The sequence below is a fragment of the Sus scrofa genome, chromosome 10, assembly GCF_000003025.6.
Source record: "Sus scrofa isolate TJ Tabasco breed Duroc chromosome 10, Sscrofa11.1, whole genome shotgun sequence".
NCBI lineage: Eukaryota > Metazoa > Chordata > Mammalia > Artiodactyla > Suidae > Sus > Sus scrofa.
Genome location: NC_010452.4, coordinates 36,654,258 through 36,673,620, shown reverse-complemented (window position 1 = coordinate 36,673,620; position 19,363 = coordinate 36,654,258). Strand labels below are relative to the sequence as shown.

The 19,363-nt window shown below is 37.5% G+C and overlaps 1 pseudogene; it reads right to left on the bottom strand.

Annotated features, from left to right (window-relative positions):
* LOC110255600 lies at positions 971-15,092 on the bottom strand (annotated as a pseudogene).

Here is a 19,363-nt window from a genome sequence, read left to right as displayed (position 1 = left end):
AGGTTGTCTAAAACATTTAGAAACCAATGAGTGTAGTGAAAATAATGAAAGTAAAAAGCAGGTAACTTGGAGTTCCCCTTGTGGAGCAGCGGAAATGAATCAGACTAGGAAGCATGAGGTTGTGGGTTCCATCCCTGAACTCGCTCACTGGGTTGGGGATCTGGCATTGCCATGAGCTGTGGTGCAGGTTGCAGATGCTGCTTGGATCTGGCATTGCTGTGGCTCTGGTGTAGGCCGTTGGCAACAGCTTCAATTAGACCCCTAGCTTGGGAAACTCCATATGCCCCAAATGTGGCCCTTAAAAGACAAGATAAAAAAAAAAAAGCAGGTAATTTTACAAATTGCGGAATATGAACCGTTTCTGTCGTTATCCAAGGCAAACTAGCTCACAGCTTTCTCTAGAGCAACCGGTCTGTAGCCGTAGTCAGCAGTGTGCAAACTGAGATTGTGTATTCCACAGATACACTCAGATACACTTAGTTCAACATATATTATCTATTGGTTGATACATATTTCTACTCCAGCCTTAAACTCTAAATCTTATGGACTTACAATAACTCCACCTCTGACTAGAAACATTTATCCATTTTACCCCCCACCTGGCAGTTTTCTTTGCTTAGACATGGAAACACTTTTAACACTGGCCTTTGTCAAGCTGCAATATACCAGAAATACTATGTCAAATATCAATAACTTGCATAAAAGTTCCACATCCCCATACTGAGCATCTCTATATGAAAACAGAAAAGTCCCTTTTAAATGTTAACTGGTCCTACTCTTTGGGTATTAAATGTAAAAAACACATGAAAAAGATAGAAATTCAAATAGCAGTAACATAAATCTATCACAAATCATTAAAAAAAAAACTATCAGTGGGACAGCTTGGATGAGAAACGATCTGTAAATTTTAGGATGAAGCAGATGAAAATTGAAAGGCTCGTTGATTTTCCCCTCTTTCCCCTGCTCTGGCTCATGTACACCATGTCACGTTGTCTCTCAGTCATTGCACCAGTAGCTTCCTGTCCTTGTATGACACTTCACTTACCATATCAAGGTCAACAGTCTTTTCATCCAAAGTTGAAAGAAAGCAGGCTTTCTCAGAGGAGGAGTTCAAATCTCAAAATAGAACACAGGGAAATTAAAGACCAGATCCAACCCGAGGGACCATTCCATTTGGCTGATTTCAAAAGTTTCTTGGTATGCTTGTTGTGATTGATCCACAATCCCTTTCCTATCACCATGGGTAACCTCAACCCTGGAACCTCAACCTTTTGTTTTCAAATAGAAGACTTTGCTCTCTGCTTGTACAGAATTGGGATCAAGAGCTTTTCCAGATTAGGTAGTACATTGTTGCAGATGTCCTCTGGGTTTGGTCTAAGCTTCCACTCTTCACAAGTCATATCTTGTTTTTGTTCAACATTTTCTGTCTTTAACTCAGTCCTGGAGATCACCCTCTAACATGGCCCACATTTTCTTGCAACATTTTTATAAGGAACTGAGAGAAGATGACCCTCCCCATTGGATAAGTCAGATCCTTGCTCAGTTACAGACTTCATGCAGGCTGCTATAGCACCTAGCACCGCAATGGTCAACCTGCTTGGCCAGTTTGACTTCTGATCCAGCTTATTTTTATTCACGGCTGGATGTTTTATGTCCAGAGTGGCTGGTGAAAGATGCGTGGGGGATTAGCAGTCTATTACTTTTTGTTTTCAAAGATGCTTTTATTAGATTAATGATGTTTTCATCTATTCCTGAATTACTAAGAGGTTTTCCTTTTAAAATCATGAATCTAGGTTGAACTTTATTAAATGCTTTTCTTGCACCTTACTGAAATGACCAATTGTTTTTATTTTTTAATATGTGATGAATGATGTTTGTGGGTTATTGAATCAAAAGCCTATGGAAGAGCAGTTTCATGCATTTTCTTTATATAATTTATTTTTATAGTTGTATGTATCCATACAAATGTAATTGTAACCTAGAGGGACCTTATGGGGGACATACCGTTCCTCCATACCTTCTTCTTTAGCTCCTCTCTAAAGTACCTAGGTAATAGTATCTAAGCACATTTTCTGAGTTGTTTTGCAGATGCTAAATCCCACCCCTCCATGAAAGATGTTAACTACTTGATGACCATGAGCACGTAGCCCTAGGCCCAATGGAGCCTAAAGATTGATAATGTTAACCTCTGTGACACTGCCCTGTTACCTCACACTCCACTCCCTCAACTGGCCTTTAAAAGTGTTTTCCTGGGAGTTACTGTTGTGGCCCAGCAGGTTAAGAACCTCACAAAGTATTTGTGAGGATGTGTGTCCAATCCCTGGCCTTGCTCAGTGGGTTAAGGATTGCATGAGCTGTGGTGTAGGTGGGTTGGATCCTGCTTTGCTATAGCTGCAGCTCTGATGATACCCCTAGCCCAGGAACTTCCATATGCCTCAGGTGTGGCAAAAAAAGTTTTCCCGAAACCTCTCAGGAAGTTTGGACCACCAGCTGCCCTGAGCGCCTCGCTTGGCCCCTGCGATAAATGCTTCGCCTTCCTTCACTACACCCTGGTGTCGGTAGCTTGGCTTTACTGCGAACAGGCAAGGGAACCCAAGTTTGAGTTGCTAACATACATTTCAATCATTACTGACTTTATTGTAAAGTATATCATGCTATTTGTAATAATTTACTACAACTCATGAATATTATCACATTCATTCATTGTAAGTAAGCAATTTATTATTATATGTTTACTGTCAGAAATTTTCATAAACTATAATAGTAAAAGATGTAACAATTTATTATATCTTTACTATCAGAACTTTTCATAAGCTATAATAATAAAGATGCTGTATATCTGGCACAGGGATAGAAAGCTGGCCAATGGAAGAGAGAACCAAGAACTAGACACATGCATTCAATAGAACTTTAGCTACATCAGAGATGTCCTGTCTCATCAGTAAGGAAAGGCTGGAGGATTTGATAAATAAAACTGAAAAAAATGGCTAACCACAAGAATAAAATCATCTCCAGAAAGATTAAGGATTTGAATATAAAAACAACAAAACTGTGAACATCTCAGTAGAACATATTGGTGAACATATTTTAGGTACAAAAATTATTGAAAATATTTAACAATATTAAAATTAAAAAATTTGGTTTATCAAAAAATACTCCTAAATGAAACCTGTTATAAATGGGAAAAAACTATCATCAATAAACAGAGCCAAAAAGTAAATCATATCAAGGTTAGCTAACGAACTCTTACAAATTAGTAGGTAAAGCAACAAGTCAAAGGAAACAATGTGGCAAGGACATGAAAAAGCATTTCACAGCAGAGGAATTATAGCTAGCTAATAAATAAACTCCATGCATTGTGAATCAACTGCTATTATATACTATTGTAACTCATTAAATGGGAAGATGATTAAAAACCTTTGTTGTACTTTGTGTTGGAAATAATATACACCTTAAATACATGCTGATGGGAATGCTAAATGCTAAAATCACCATGATGTTACCTTGCAAGTTTAGACTAGTAATGCTAATTCTGTATATAAAGTCAAGAGAAACATATATATGTATGTACATATGTATGTATCTATGTATCTATATATCAGAAGACATGAACAAAAATATTCATAGCAAAACTGTTTACAATAGCAAAACCATAGAAAAAGCTCAAATACTCATTGGCAAGAGAGTAGATGGATTAATTGTGTGCTTATATGATGGAATATGGAACATCACTCGAACTGAACAAATTATATAGCAACATAGAATATGAAAATTAATGGCATGTTATTTAGTAAAAAAATTACTAAATTATAACATATAGCACAATATCCTCCTTATTAAAATTAAAACAATTAAAATCATATACTGTTTATGTAAGTATGTTATAGTTAAAAAAGAACTATTGTTAAAATGCCCACATTGTTCAAAGCAATCTACAGATTCAATGGAATATATATCAAAATCTTTTGGCATCTCTCACAGAAATAGAAAAAAAAATCTAAAATTCATATGGAATCAAAAAATACCTTGTATAGCCAAAGATCTCTTGAGAAAGAAGAGCAAAGTGGAAATATCACAATTTCTGATTTAAAACTGTATTGAAAAGATGTAGTAATCAAAACAGTATGGCACTGGATAAAAACAGACACATAGACAAATGGAACAGAATAGAGAGCCTAGAAATAAACCTATGCATATATAGTCAACTAATCTTTGACTAGGGCATCAAGAATATACAATAGGGCAAGGATAATCCCTTCAATATATGGTGTTGCGAAAACTGTATACCCATTATGCAAAATGATAAATTTGGATTTTTATTTTACAATGTATATAAAATTAAGTTGAAATAAGTTAAAGAAATAAACATAAGATCTGAAACTATAGAATTTCTTAAAGTAAACATAAGGAAAAAGCTCCTTGACATTTGTCTTGGCAATGATTTTTTTGGTATAGCACCAAAAGCAGACGAGAAGCCAAAATAAAAAAGTAGGAATACATCAAGCTAAAAAAACCTCTGATCACAAAGAAACAATCAGCAAATGAAAAAGCAATGCTTGGCATGGAAGAAATTATTTGTAAATCATATATTTAAATAGAGATTACTGTCTAAAATATATAAGGAACTCATACAACTCAATAGCAAACTAAAGAACACAGTTAAAAAGTGGGCAAAGGACCTTACAAATATTTACCCAAAGGGTAAAGAAGACATACAAATGGCCAACAGATAAATAAAAAGGTGCTGAAAATCACAAATCATCAAGAAAATGCAAATCAAAACCACAAGGACATATCCCCTCACAACTGTTAAGATGGCTGTTATCAAAAAGACCAGTGGTAAGTGTTGACGAGGGTGTGGAAAAAAATCAAACCCTTGTACATTTTTGGTGGGAATCTAAAATGGTATAGCCATTATAGAAAACAAAATGGAAGTTCCTCAAAAACCAAAAACATAATTACTCAGCAATCCCACTTCTGTATTTGTAACCAAAAGAAATGGAATCAGTGTCTTAGAGGTATTTGCACCCCGTTGTTCATTGAAGCATTATTTACAATAGCCAAGATACAGAAACAACTTAAATGTCAATATATAAATGGATAAAGAAAATGTGGCCTGTGTTGGTGTGTGTGTGTGTGGTGTGTGTGTGTGTGTGTGTGTACAATAGAATATTAATCAACCATAAAAAGAAGGAATTCAGCCCTTTGCAACATGAATCAACCTGGGGACATTATCTTGAGTGAAATAAGCTGCACACAAATACTGTGTGGTCTCACTTATATGCAGAGCCTAAGAATCAAACTCATAGAACTGGAGTGTAGAGTAGTGATTGCCAGAGGCTAGGAATTGGAGATTTTGGTCAAAGGGTAAAAAATTTCCATTACAAGATGAATCATTTCTGGTGATCTATTGTATAGTGTGGTGATTGTAGTTAATTACACTGTATTGTACACTTGAAATTTGCTAAAAGAGGAAAGTTTTCTCATGTCACACACAAAGAATGACAACTATATGAGGTTATGGATGTGTCAATTAACTTGATTGTGGTGATCATTTCACAATGTCATAGTATATTAAAATCATCCCTTTGTACAGCCTAAAAACAGCCTAAAAAAATACATTTACCTTGCAGCCCTCCAAATTCACTCCCAAGTACTCACCCAAACGAAATGGAAAAAAAAATATGTGCAGAGACTTGTCCTTGAATATTTACAGAAATTTTATTCAGAATAGACAAAAAAGTGGAAACAAACCAGTTATATGTCCATGTAATGAAATACCTGCAACAAGATGAGTAGATTCCAAAAGAATTTGGATGAAATGAATCAGAAAAAGGTACATACATGTGATTCAATTTACATGAGATTCTTAAAGCATCTAAACAATGGTGAGAGAGAACAGAGAAATGGTTGCCAGTGGCTGGAGCTGAGAGAGGTGTATTTTCTTGAAAGGAGAACACGGGCGCTCTTTGGGATGACGGCGGTGTTCTATGTCTAAACTGTGATCTTGGTTAACCAAGTCTACATATTTGTCAAAATTCATTGAACTGTGTATTTAGAATGAGTGTATTTTATTTTCTATAAATCATAACCCAATAAAATTAACAACAAAAAGAGAATCTCACCTTCATTTGGGGTGGCATGTTCACAAATATTTATTACATTAAATAAATAAATAATCTATTCATGAAAATTTTAAAAATATATGCATACGTAATGGAAGGTCATGAATGGACTGGATGGATTATGATCTATCCAAGCCTGGGCACTCAAGATCCTTTAAAGTTTCAAAAATGTGGCTCAGCATGTTAAGAACCCAACTAGTATCCATGAGGATATAGGTGTGATGCCTGGCCTCGTTCAGTGGATTAAGAATCCAGCATTGCTGCAGTTGTGGGGAGGTCACAGATGTGGTTCTGATCTGTTATTGCTGTGGCTTTGATGTAGGCCTATAGCTGCAGCTCTGATATGACCCCTAGTTCAAGAACTTCCATATGCCATAGGTGTGGCCCTAAAAATAAAAATAAATAAATAAATAAAATTTCTGAAGGGAACATGTCTGCCCATGTATTCTCAATGCCTTTTAGAAAGTTTAAATAAAACTTTATTGCATGTCCTGGCATTGACATGTCTTCATATAATGCCTTCAATAGGGATATGCATTATTATTGCCTTGATATTTGAAAATGTATTCAAGATATAAAGAAAATTACATGACTTTTCAGGTGCTATCTATGATAAATATGCTGGGAAAACAGTGGATAATTTAGACTGTTGAAAGTTTTCACGAATTTGTTAGCAGACAAGAGTAATGTCTGATATTAGTTCCCTGGAGTTGTAAGCCAAAACCAGGGTTGGAGGAACAGGCAAGTGCAGGGAATGGACAGATACTCTTTGCTGGAATTCAGCATACAAGCTGCAGCATGATCTGCCAAAGGGCTGAAACAGAAGAAAGTCAGAGTGCCAACTCCTGCAACCATCTTTCTTTGGAGAGATTCCACTTTTTTCTCTAAAAATTTAGATAGATAATCTTTGATCCAGTCTAACCTACAGCTTTAAATATATATATATTATAAAAAATATAAATATATATCTATATTCTATATAGATGGAAGTTGCCTGATAGCCAAAGAAGAGAAAACATGACTTGAACTTGAAATTGCTTGCTTCTCTGAAAATATCTGAACTTTATCCAATTATATAGACATCATTTGCTAAGAAATCCACATAGCAATCACTATAATTTCTCTGAAACTGCAGATTAATAAAGATAACTATACTCTGACTCCAACCCAATAATTAACTCTCAGATATCATCCAGACTGTTTTCTTGTACTGACATCCACAGCCATGCCTCCTGCTGGAGAGGGATTAAAATGCAGACACTGAAGGTGCAAGGTCAGGAGTTAGGTGAAGTGGGGTATATATTCTAACTCTTCACTTAGTGGCTATTGGGCCTTGACAAAGTAACTTAATTTTTCTATGACCTGTTTTCCTCATTCGTGATATCATGAGAATAATAGTGATAACAGTAACTTTTTTATTTGTTTTTATATATTTATCATGTTAAACAAAGTAATATACACAGGCACTTAGAGAGCTCAACATATGATGGTTATAAAGAATATCTTTAGAAATATTTTTGTCTCAAGATAATGTTTCTGCCATGGTAGTTTGTGCTATGGTTTGTCCTGAACTTTGAAACAGTCATTTCCTACCTAAGAGAGGCTGGACTCAAGAACCTTCTCACTTTAGAAAATAATCTGTAGAAACAGATTCTCAGTGGACTTCTGTGTGTTTGGATGACTTTATGTCAAACTGAAAATGATGAACTGAAGAAAGAAAGGACAAGTTTGTTTTTATTTCTGGAAGAAGTATCACCGACTGGGAGTGTAACTGTGATCCTTCTCACTAATAATCTGTCTGTTCTTGTCAAGCAGAAGAAAATGTCCTAGTCTGGGGCCAGTGAGTCACTCTGATCATTCAAATCTCTATTTGACAGGCCCTTCTTATTATCTCTTTCTACTTTATTTTCCTGGTGCAATTATGGAGTGGCATATCTGTATTTTCCCTCTCTTTATTTGAAAACAAAACTAAACTAAATTAAAGTAAGCTAAATCAAACTAAGCAGAAGAATACAAACATTCCCCTTCCAAACATACATGTATAGAATCTTTTTTCTCACATTATCATGCTCCATCATAAGTGACCAGACATAGTTCCCAGGGCTACACAGTAGGATCTCATTGCTTATCCATTCCAAAGGCAATAGTCTGCATCTATTAACTCCAGAATTCCAGTCCATCCCACCCCCGCCCCCTCCCCCCTGGCAACCACAAGTCTATCCTCCAAGCCATGATTTTCTCTTCTGTGGGAAGGTTCATCTGTGCCGTATATTAGATTCCAGATATAAGTGATATACTATGGTATTTGTCTTTCTCTTTCTGACTTATTTCACTCAGTATGAGAGTCTCTAGTTCCATCCATGTTGCTGCAAATGGCATTATTTTGTTCTTTTTTATGGCTGAGTAGTATTCCATCGTGTATACATACCACATCTTCCTCATCCAATCATCTATCAATGGACATTTAGGTTGTTTTCATGTCTTGGCTATTGCGAATAGTGCTGCAATGAACGTGAAGGTGCATGTGTCTTTTTCAAGGAAAGGTTTGACAACTTGGAACATGTTCTTGTCTATCATGATATAACCAGATATGTTCCCTTCATATCAATATCTATAATTCTAAAGTAAAAGAGCATTGACTAAAGTTAGGGTACATTACAAGAAATGTTATAGGGTGTTGGCCCTTTCCAGGTGATGCTCATTATTACCATGACTAAACTGGATAAGCTTATTATCTAGATCTGGTCTGTCCTATCCTCCTAAACAGTCCTCTAAAGAGAGAAATACTGTTTCACATGACTTGGTTATTTAAACTATTAATCAATATTTTTTTTGCATGAAAACCAATTTATGGAAAATACTTATTTAAAGAAATGTTTTAAAATAAATCTTAAAAATGCATCTTTTAGAAAATGATAAAAGTTCATTTAAAAAATCCAAACTCTATACTTCCAAACTGTAATAAAATAAAATACCCTCGACACCCAGAAATAGTGACAAAAACATATTAATTCTACTTTACTTTATTGAGTTGCAAGGGGAAAGGGTATGTTTATACAGCTTGCTCTACTGATTTTATTGTGCCAAATAATTACAATGAGAAAATAATATTGCTTTTTTTCATACTAGAGAAGTAGCAAGGGGGAGGCAGGTTTCTAAGAAGCTCACATACTGATATTAAATTGAAGATTATTTTTTTCTGAATTTATATGATCTCTATTTGACAATTAGATGGTCAGTGTTGATACACAGCTACAGATTACACCAATTATATCCTTAGTTCTTAGTACCAGATTTGCTTGTTTCATTAGTATTATAGTTAGTAATACTGAATTTCATGCTTGAAATTTGCTAAGAGATTAGATCTTAAGTTTTCTCACCACACACACACACATACACACACTCAAAGATAACTAGGTGAGATGATGGACATGTAAGCATTTCATAATGTGTATTTATAAAATATCATACTATAGAAGTTCCCATTGTGGCTCAGTGGTTAATGAATACGACTAGGAACCATGAGGTTGCATGTTCGATTCCTGGCCTTGCTCAGTGGGTTAAGGATCCGGTGTTGCCTTGAGCTGTGGTGTAGGTCACAGACGGGCTCGGATCCTGTGTTTCTGTTGCTCTGGTGTAGGCCGATGGCTACAGCCACAATTGGACCCCTAGCCTGGGAACCTCCATATACTGCAGGAGTGGCCCTAGAAAAGGCAAAAAGGCAAAAAGACAAAAAACAAACAAACAAACAAACAAACAAACAAACAAAAACATACCATACAGCTTAAATATCTATCAATTTTATTTGTCAATTACATCTAAATAAAGCTGGAAGAAAAAAACCGCCACAAGCCATAACTTACAATTATTGAAGCTCAGGTCTTAGCCTTTCTGTATTGAAGTTTCTGGTTAAAGGAGAATCACAAGACCTTTAAGTATTTAAGATGTCTCTAAAGGAAGGAAGTGGAGAGACACAAATCACAACTATAAAACCTTAGGCTGATTAAGTCAGACCTGAGGAAGCATTTTATTTCTTCTCTGAAGCTTTGACCTTTTTCTGCTAATTTTATTTTCTTAGGATTCTGTGATTGGCTATTAGGTTATTTTCTTCGGATAACCTAAATTCTAGTTTACTAGTTTTATAGGCTGTGTTGTGGATCACGCTTAATTTGATCTCACATCTCTGATTCCTCTGCCCACCACCACCTCCCCCTTCCAGGCTTAAGAGTGTTATGCAGACCCAGTCTTCTATCACAGAAGGAGATGCAGACAGGTTAAACTAGCCAACTAAACATATATATGATGCGTTTTTTCACGGCTCTAAACATAGTGTTAACAGTTTATCTCATTTGTGCCAGGAGTTGTCTTAAACATTTAAAACAAAAAAAAACAATCATAAACAAGTCTGAGGTTTTATTATGGTCCACTATTTACTGAATTTATGACTTTGAACATTTCTTCTTTTACTTTTCTGAATTTCAGTTGCCATGTTGTTAAAGCGAGAAAAATATATTTACTAAGACTACATATACTCATTTTGCATATAATATATGTGAGAATATTTGCAGGTATTCAAAAAGTAAGTCTCCCATTTTCAGTGTTTTCCATAATGAAACTAACTTATATTTTCATAAATGACTGCTTTAGCTTTTGACCAAAAGTGGTTTAATTCTAATTTTAAGGAAAGTACTCAAATCCTCGTTCTGGCACCTTGATTACCAAAGTAAATGCTGAATTCCAAAACATCAAGCCATGGCAAGTGATTCGACCTTCTTTTGACTAGATTGTTTTCTGGTTAAGTTAACACATATTTCAAAACTCATCCAGAAGTGTTGCCTTTTGGCTTTGACACTGAACTTAAAGTGATGATATTTTAAAGAAAACCAAAATGCAAAGGATGCTATGTTGCATTTACTTTAAGGTTCATTCACTCTGATTTTTACATGACTTGTTAGACATTAGCCTCTCTGTTTTGAAAAGGCCAGGAACATCAGGGTTAGTGCAGAGGCTGAACACCATTAGCCTGCACTTTGTCAGTGTCATCCAGCTGCTGAATGGCTGCATTTTAGAATCCACAGGTAATGGAGGATGTCAGAGCTACTTCAACTCTGGTACAAGTCAGAACTTAACTGAGGACTCAGAGATTCCGATTTTAGTAAGACTTATTTTTTCTGCCCAGGTGCCTCCAACAACCTACATTCAATTTTCAATGAGAATATGGTAATTATTGTCTGTGAGTGCATTTCATTACCCTATTAATGAACTCTATGGTAGAATGAGATCAGAACCTAGTAGGTAAATACGGAAGTCATTATAAAACAGATGCAGCTTTTGCTTCACATATTTGGTTTAAACTGGATTTTAACCAAGACGAAATAGCCTTAACGAGATTCACATTGTGTTGCTCTTCCTTCTTTACCTCAACCTATTAGTACGTATGATTTCAGAAACTTAAGTAAGTTATGGCACACTCATGCAACACTGCACTGATCACACAATGCTTCTGTCTAAGGACACCCTAACAGACTGCAGCATCCGAACCCTGACAGTTTTATTTGGGCATTGAGCAGAGATTTTATTTCACTTCATTACATCTTATCACACTTTTCATTTTTTATTCCACCATGGCAGGCCATCTTCCTTTCACACTGCCAGAGGCTACCAATTGGTAATAAATCTCAGCTTCAAACCCACTCAGAAGAGGAAAAATCAAATGAGTAAAAAAGGAAGTAGACCATAGCCACTGCTTCCATTCATACTCATAGATTTTCTTCAACCTTAGGGGATTTGTGAAGGTCCTATGTGTGCTATTCAGGGATGAACATGAAGTATGCTAGGAGACTTGGATTCCAGTTCTGACCCCGGAATTCAATAACCAAAAATGTTATATTTCTGGCATCAATATTTCCATTTAAAAATTAAAGATAGATAAAGATGGACCAGGTAATTTTTATGTCCCCTTCAGCTTGAAAAAAATAGACCCTTCAGACAATAAGAGAAGTATTTACCTTTTGAGTAAACAATTATGTATGTGTCTTTGATTCTCAATTAGTAGAAGAATAACAGACTTTTAGCTCTGGGTATGTTTTGATAGTCTTATCACTTTAAAAATAAATTTGTGCTTTTTGTGATTGTTAATTTTAGGTGTCAGCTTGGCTGGATCATGAGGAGCTCAGATATTTGGATAAACATTATTTCTGGGTGGACATGTAAGGGTGTTTCTGGAAGACACTTGAATTTGTGAGTTGAGCAAGAGGACTGTCCTCTCTGTGGTAGGGTCTGAACAGATTAAAAAGATGGAGGAAACAAAAAGAGAATTGCTCTCTCTGCCTGACTGTTCACCTGGGACTTTGGTTTTTCCTTACCCTTGGACTACAACTTACACCATTGGCACTCCTGGTTCTCAAGACTTCACCCTGGAAATGGAATCTACACCATTAGTTTCCTAGTTCTCAGGACTTCAGACTTGGACTGGAGCTGGCTTGCCTGGGTCTCCAGCTTGAGGATGGCAGATTGTGGAATCCTCAGCTTTTATAATTATGTGATCCAATGATTTACTTTAAATATATATCGTATCGGTTCTGTTTCTCTAGAGAATCCTGAGGAATATATATATATATATATATATATATTTTTTTTTTTTTTTTTTTTTTTTTGTCTTTTTGCTATTTCTTGGGCCGCTCCCGCGGCATATGGAGGTTCCCGGGCTAGGGGTCGAATCGGTGCTATAGCCACCGGCCTACGCCAGAGCCACAGCAACGCGGGATCCGAGCCGCGTCTGCAACCTATACCACAGCTCACAGCAACGCCGGATCCTTAACCCACTGAGCAAGGGCGGGGACCGAACCCGCAACCTCAATGGTTCCTAGTCGAATTCGTTAACCACTGCGCCACAACGGGAACTCCCTGAGGAATATATTTTTTAAAAAAGTGGAGTTTGCTAGTGTTCCCGCTGTGGCGAAGTGAATTAAGAATCCAACAGCATCAGCTCAAGTCACTGCGGAGGTGTGGATTTGATCCCTTACCCTGAGCACAAGATCCAAGGTTGCCGGAGCTATGGGGATCAGGTGCAGGGCTATAAAACAAAACAAAACAGAAAAAGACCTGGAGTTTTCAAAATTATGGGAGAATTAATAATTCTCATTATTTGATTACACATTTTTACATATCCCTCAAAACACTTTTGTCCATATTATCTTATTTTTCACATATTTTCAATTTGATAAAAACAACAGTCACTTGATATAATTGGTTGGTTATCAATATCAGTTTTAAGACACTGGATTCAAGAGGGGAAGAAATTAACTGGTTTGGCAAAGATTTTGAGGCTAGTTAAGTAGGAGAAATCGCACAATTCAAGATAACTAAATACTAGCTGTGTACATGTTCATTTGCTTTCTAAAATCAACATCTTGTGAAATTTACAGAAATGTGCATAGTATTTGTGCAGTTTAACAATAGCTGTGGTGAAAGCACCTGAGTAACTACACACAAGTAAAGTTTTAGAACATAAATGAAGTTTTAGAACATTATTGATATTAACTGATTACCTGTCACCTTCAAATCCACCTTTTTTTTTTTTTTTTTTTCCTTTCCTTGTCTTTTTAGGGCCACAGCCGCAGCATATGGAAGTTCCCAGGCTAGGGGTCGAATCGGAGCTGCAGCTGCCAGTCTACTCCACAGCTCACCGCGACACTGGATCCTTTAACCCTCTGAGCAAGGCCAGGGATAGAACCCGCGTCCTCAAGGATACTACTTGGGCCCCTTAGAAGAACCAGAACAGGACCTCCTCAAACCCACTTTTTCTAAGTGGGGCTTTAAGCACTTTCTTTACTGCCAATGCGATATTAAGCATTGTCTGTAGATGGCGCTAGAGGGACTTCGCGGGAGGAAGGGACTTCTCTTTCTGATTCCAGAGTGCTGCCTTTGGTGTCTTTCTCCTGGTGTGTTTTTTTCACTCCGTACATTTGTGCTGCCTTGTTGATGCTGGGTTCCCAACGTGATGCAGTCCCCACTCCCTTTGACTCTACGAGGCAACCTCTGCCTTTTTGCACCCCAGAGGAATGTATACTGCTTGCCCAGAGTCTTGGAACCAGGTTTGTCCTGGACAACGCAGTGAACTTCTCCATGCTGTGGGCCTCACCTACACTTTCTTACTGGGTTTTCTGAAACCCAGTCTTGGGGAGGCACACCCCTTTCCAAGTTTGTCCTTCCTGTGTACCTCCTCAGTGCTCCAGTTTTCTTCAGAATTCCAGTGGCATGTTTATAATTGTTCCAATGAGTGGTTTGGACCCTGGCTAATACACCTTATCAGTCACAGATCTCTCATTTTTCTTCAGAGGCAGTGACTTTCCTGACTCATTTATAATTTTTTTGAGTTCCTTTATAGTTTTGGCATATAAATATATTTTTTCAATGCTGAAAGATTTGAAAGTACCTTGCTAGTGTGTGTGGGTATGAGGTGTTTGAATGTACAAAAAATGCTGGCAAGGAACACGCGTGTGAGAAGAGTAGATGCCTGCAGAGCCAGAGTGCAGCTGGGCACATAGGCGGTTGTACACTTAATGGTGCATATGTACTGTGAGTCTGGAGGCAGAAGTAGTATAAATGTGTATCTTTGTGGTACTTGTGCACACTCATGTGTGTGTGTGCCTGAGTAGAATCAGGAAAGCTATCTGCCCAGGAAGTGTTTTGGTTTTTTGTTTGTTTGTTTTTTGCCACCCTGTTGCATGTGGAGTTCTCAGGCCAGGGATCAAACCTGAGCTGCAGTCAAGAATGAAGCCACAAATTACAGTAACGCTGGATTCTTAACCTACTGTGCCGGGCTGGGGGATAGAACCCCTGCCACCCAGTGCTCCCAAGATACTGCAGATCTTGTTGGGCCACAGTAGAACCTCGCTGAGAGACACCTTCACCCCCATCCACTTTTGAGTCCAGCTGAGGCCTGCTGGGTTGAGGAGTTTCCATTCTCTTGGTGTGTGTGTGTGGGGGGGGGGGTCCACTTGGGTTTCATCACACATTTAAACATAGTTTCATTTTGCCTTCTTTAGAACTTCATGCAAACACAGTATCTATAATCTTTTGTTACTTGCTCTCCTTTGTTCAAAAATGATGTCTTTTAGATACACTAGTGTTGCTGTGTTTATCTGCTCTAACTATATACCCAAAATTTGTTTCCCATTTTCATGTCCTTGGGCATTTGGATTATTTCCAATATTTTACAATCATGAACAATTGTGCTCTAAACATTCTTGAACCTATAGCAAATAGTGTTTTTTTTTTTCTTTTTAGAGTGGCACTTTTGACACATGTAAGTTCTCAGGCTAGGGGTCGAATCAGGGCTGCAGCTGCCGGCCTATACCATAACCATAGCAATGCAGGACCTGAGCCAAGTCTGCAACCTACACCACAACTCAGGCAATGCTAGATCCTTAACCCACTGAATAAGTCAGGGATGGCACCTGCATCTTCATGGATACTAGTCAGGCTCATTACCGCTGAGCCACAATGGGAACTCCCACGAATACATATTTTTATCTCTATGAACTATGCACAAGGGTGAAGTTTCTGAATCAAAGGGAATAAGTACATATTCAATAGTTTTAGATTATGGTATATTTTTTACCAAAGAGGTTGTAGCAGTTTACAGTCCCTCTAGCCATATTCACAAATTCTTGTAGCTTCTATATGCTTGTTAACACATCTTAATATTAAGAAAAATATTACGATTTAGTATTTTCCTGACTCCTGAAGTTTGGTGCTTTTGTCTATGTTTGTTAGTAATTTGGGTTTCTCTTTTGTGAAATGCTCTTTTAAGTTTTTTACCTATTTTTCTGTTGGTTGCCTGACTTTTTAGCAGTTTTCTTCCTTAGAAATAATCTGGATAAAAGTCCTTTATCAGTTATATGTGTTGCAGATACCTCCTTTCATTCTATGACTCTCCAAATTTTTTTAATGGTGTCTTTTGAAAATGGCAAAATTATGAGCACCTAATTTTAACGTACTTGAATTTATTAATCTTTCTCTTCATGGTCAGTGATTTTTGTGTTTTGTTAAAGAAATACTTTTATAACCAAGGATATTATATATTATTCTATATTATCTTCTAAAAGCTTTATGGTTTTGCCTTTCACATTTAGGTTTTTAATCTACCTGGAATTGATTTTCTTACACAGCATGAATGCTCTTGCTATTATGCCATAATTTCTAAAAATTCGATGTATACAAGGTCACCATCACCATTTAGTTTTTATATCTAAGGTTTTGGGAAAGGCAGCCTGATGGAGAATAATGCTGAATCAGGGGGAAAAAAGCCTTTTCTTTAAAGAAACCAGTAATTAAGCTCTTGCTGATTTCAGACACAATGGGAAGTGTTTTACTTAACTTCAAAAAAAAAACAAAACAAAACTTATTTTATAGATGAACCAATTAAAGGTTGAGGAGCTTGGCCAAGGTCACATAGTCATACCAGTTTTAAGCAAGGATTCAAATTTTGACCATTTAACTCAAAAGCTTCTGTTACCAAATTAGACATGAGGGCCCCTCTTGGCTCCCAGCTAAACCAAAGCCCCTTTTGCGGGGGTGGGGTGGGGGTGGGGGGTCAGGGAGTTCTTTCCTGGCTCAGGTTTGTGCTGCCAGTAATAAAACTGAGTTTGGTGCTAGCAAGATGGGATTTGATTCAATGGCCAGGGAATGGAGAGGAGTTCATGCTTTAAAGGCACCTTCTCCCTAAGGGAGAAAGTGGGGGACTTTTAAAGGGTAAGAGACATCGTTAGAACCTGGGGACAAGGGCGGAGAGATAAGGATCATCAGGAGCTTGAGCAGTCAGTCAGGCTCCCTTGCCTTGGGCACACATCCCTTTTTGGTATGGTAATGAAGCAAAGGTAACTGGAGAGCACCTCCAGGTTTCCTCTGCGCAGGCGGGTTCCCGTGGTCCAGTCAGGGCTGGTTCTGGGATGGCTGACTGCGTAGATCCCTCCAAGGACAGCTTCGAAACATCTCTGCCAAACACCAGGTACTTTTGAAACACAGAGATAAAACAGGGCATGAGAGCAGTGACCTTTAGCCTACTTTGCCCGCTATCTTGGATCTGGCTGGTTCAGTCTGGTTTTTGTGGTGGGGCTTGTGGCATTCTGTTGACAAAACATAGCAAGCCTGTATGGTGGAAAATAGGCGCAGGGGTCTGGGGTGCAAGGTGTGGGTGACATTTCTGCTACTCTTTCTAGAGTTCTGTGTGTGTTTTCTTTGTTATTTCTTTTGCTTTTCTCTATCTTTAATTTGAAATTTGGATTTTCCTGGGACCTGATTTCTATTCTGAGTTTCACTGATACTCACTCTTTCCTTGAAAATGTTTTCTTATGTTTGTTACTGAACCAAACTTGTGTCTTCTCGCCCAATAGGCAGCACAGTCAATGTACTGACACCAGGTTGTGGTGAAAGAAAATATGGTTTTGTTTTGTTTTTTATAAGATGCCCAACTTAAGGCTGAGAAAAGAGAATGGGTAGCTCATGCTCAAAGACCCAAACTCCTTGATGGCTTTCAGAAAAGAGATTTTAAAAGCAGCATGAGAGGTGTGGGTTGTAGAGCACCTGATTAACTTGTAAATGTTCTTCTGATTGGTTGGTGGTGAGGTTAATGTGGTATTCTGGGAATTAACATCCTCAACCTCCTGATTCCAATCAATTTAGGGTCTCTGTGCTTGCAGTCAGGTGCAGTTTAATTCCTTCACCTGGCAGGGGTTTTAATAGCTGCAAAACAATTTAAGGATATCGTTCAGGAGATTATCTGTAGCCCTTGAGGAGAGACTAAAGGTCCTTGACTTTGTTTTATGGCTAAACTATTATTATTTTTTCTTGACTGACAGTTTTTCTTTGTATCTGCACTTTCTTGCTTTTTGATTCAGTTTCCCCTTTGAAAGTCTAGGAAGGCCTAGGAAACTAAATCTTATCTATAAGCAAGAGTCAGGGAACAGAGGAGGACCTGTCCTTGCTTGGCTTCATGTTTTCAAAGTAAAGTAATCAGTCCTGTATGCAGAGTTAATCTTCTTGTTATTTGTCTATATCACATTATCTTTCAGTGAAAATGTTGGATTCAAGAAATACAGAAGTTGACAGTTTCCCGAAGTTCAGATTTTCATGATAAATGTAGCCCTCCAAGAACCTGCGTCAGTTTGCTAGTTACGTTCCATGGAGTCTCTGGGGGCTCCAAGTTCCCACATAATTGACATGGAGGTGGAGGGCTCCACTGGGTTAAGCAGGCAATGTTTTATTTCCCCCATCCCAAACACATTCCTTACACCAGCTTCAGCTAGAAAAATTCTGATTTATATGAGACCTTTGTTGGGAACTGTTACAATTTCCCTCCCTCCCTTTCTTCCTCTCTCTCTCTCTCTCACTCTCTCTCTCTCTCTCCCGTCCTTCCTTTCTTTCTTGCTTTCTTTGTCTTTTGTCTTTTGTCTTTTCAGGACTGCTTACACAGCATATGGAGGTTCCCAGGCTAGGGGTCAAATCTGAGCTGTAGCTGCCAGCCTACACCACAGTCACAGCAACTCAGGATCTGAGCCACATCTGCGACTTACACCACAGCTCATGGCAACACCGGATCCTTAACCCACTGAGCAAGGCCAGGGATCAAACCCTCATCCTTATGGTTGCTAGCTGGGTTTGTTAACTGCTGAATCACGATGGGAACTCCTACAATTTCATTTTAATAAAAGTTTTACCACTAAAAATGTGTGAAAATAACTGGACAATCAGTGTAAGTAATTTTAAGACACAACAGCATGCTTTCAGTTATCCCCCAGAAGATTATTTTTAAAATCTACTGGAGAAAATTAAATTTACGAGGCTTGAATTCTAAAATTAATAAAGTGAATTTAGTAAGGTCATTTTCTATAGTTAATTTTATTTATATGCTAATAACAAATGATTTAAGATAAAATAAATATTTATAAAAGCATTATGAAATCTAAAATATTTGGGAAGATATTTTTAAAAAGACATGAAAGACATCAGTACTGGAATGATAAATAATTGCTAACAGATTTTTAAAAGCCTACATTTAGAGCTGTATCATGTTCACAGGGTGAAAAACTCATTATCATTAAGCAGTATGCTCTCACCAAATTTATTTCAACAATGTCATGATGAAAATCCTCCCTTCTATGGATTTTCTTATGCTGCTGGATTTCACTCTGATAATTGCTTTGTGCTTTGTTCTTTCTTCAAAGCCTTCAAGC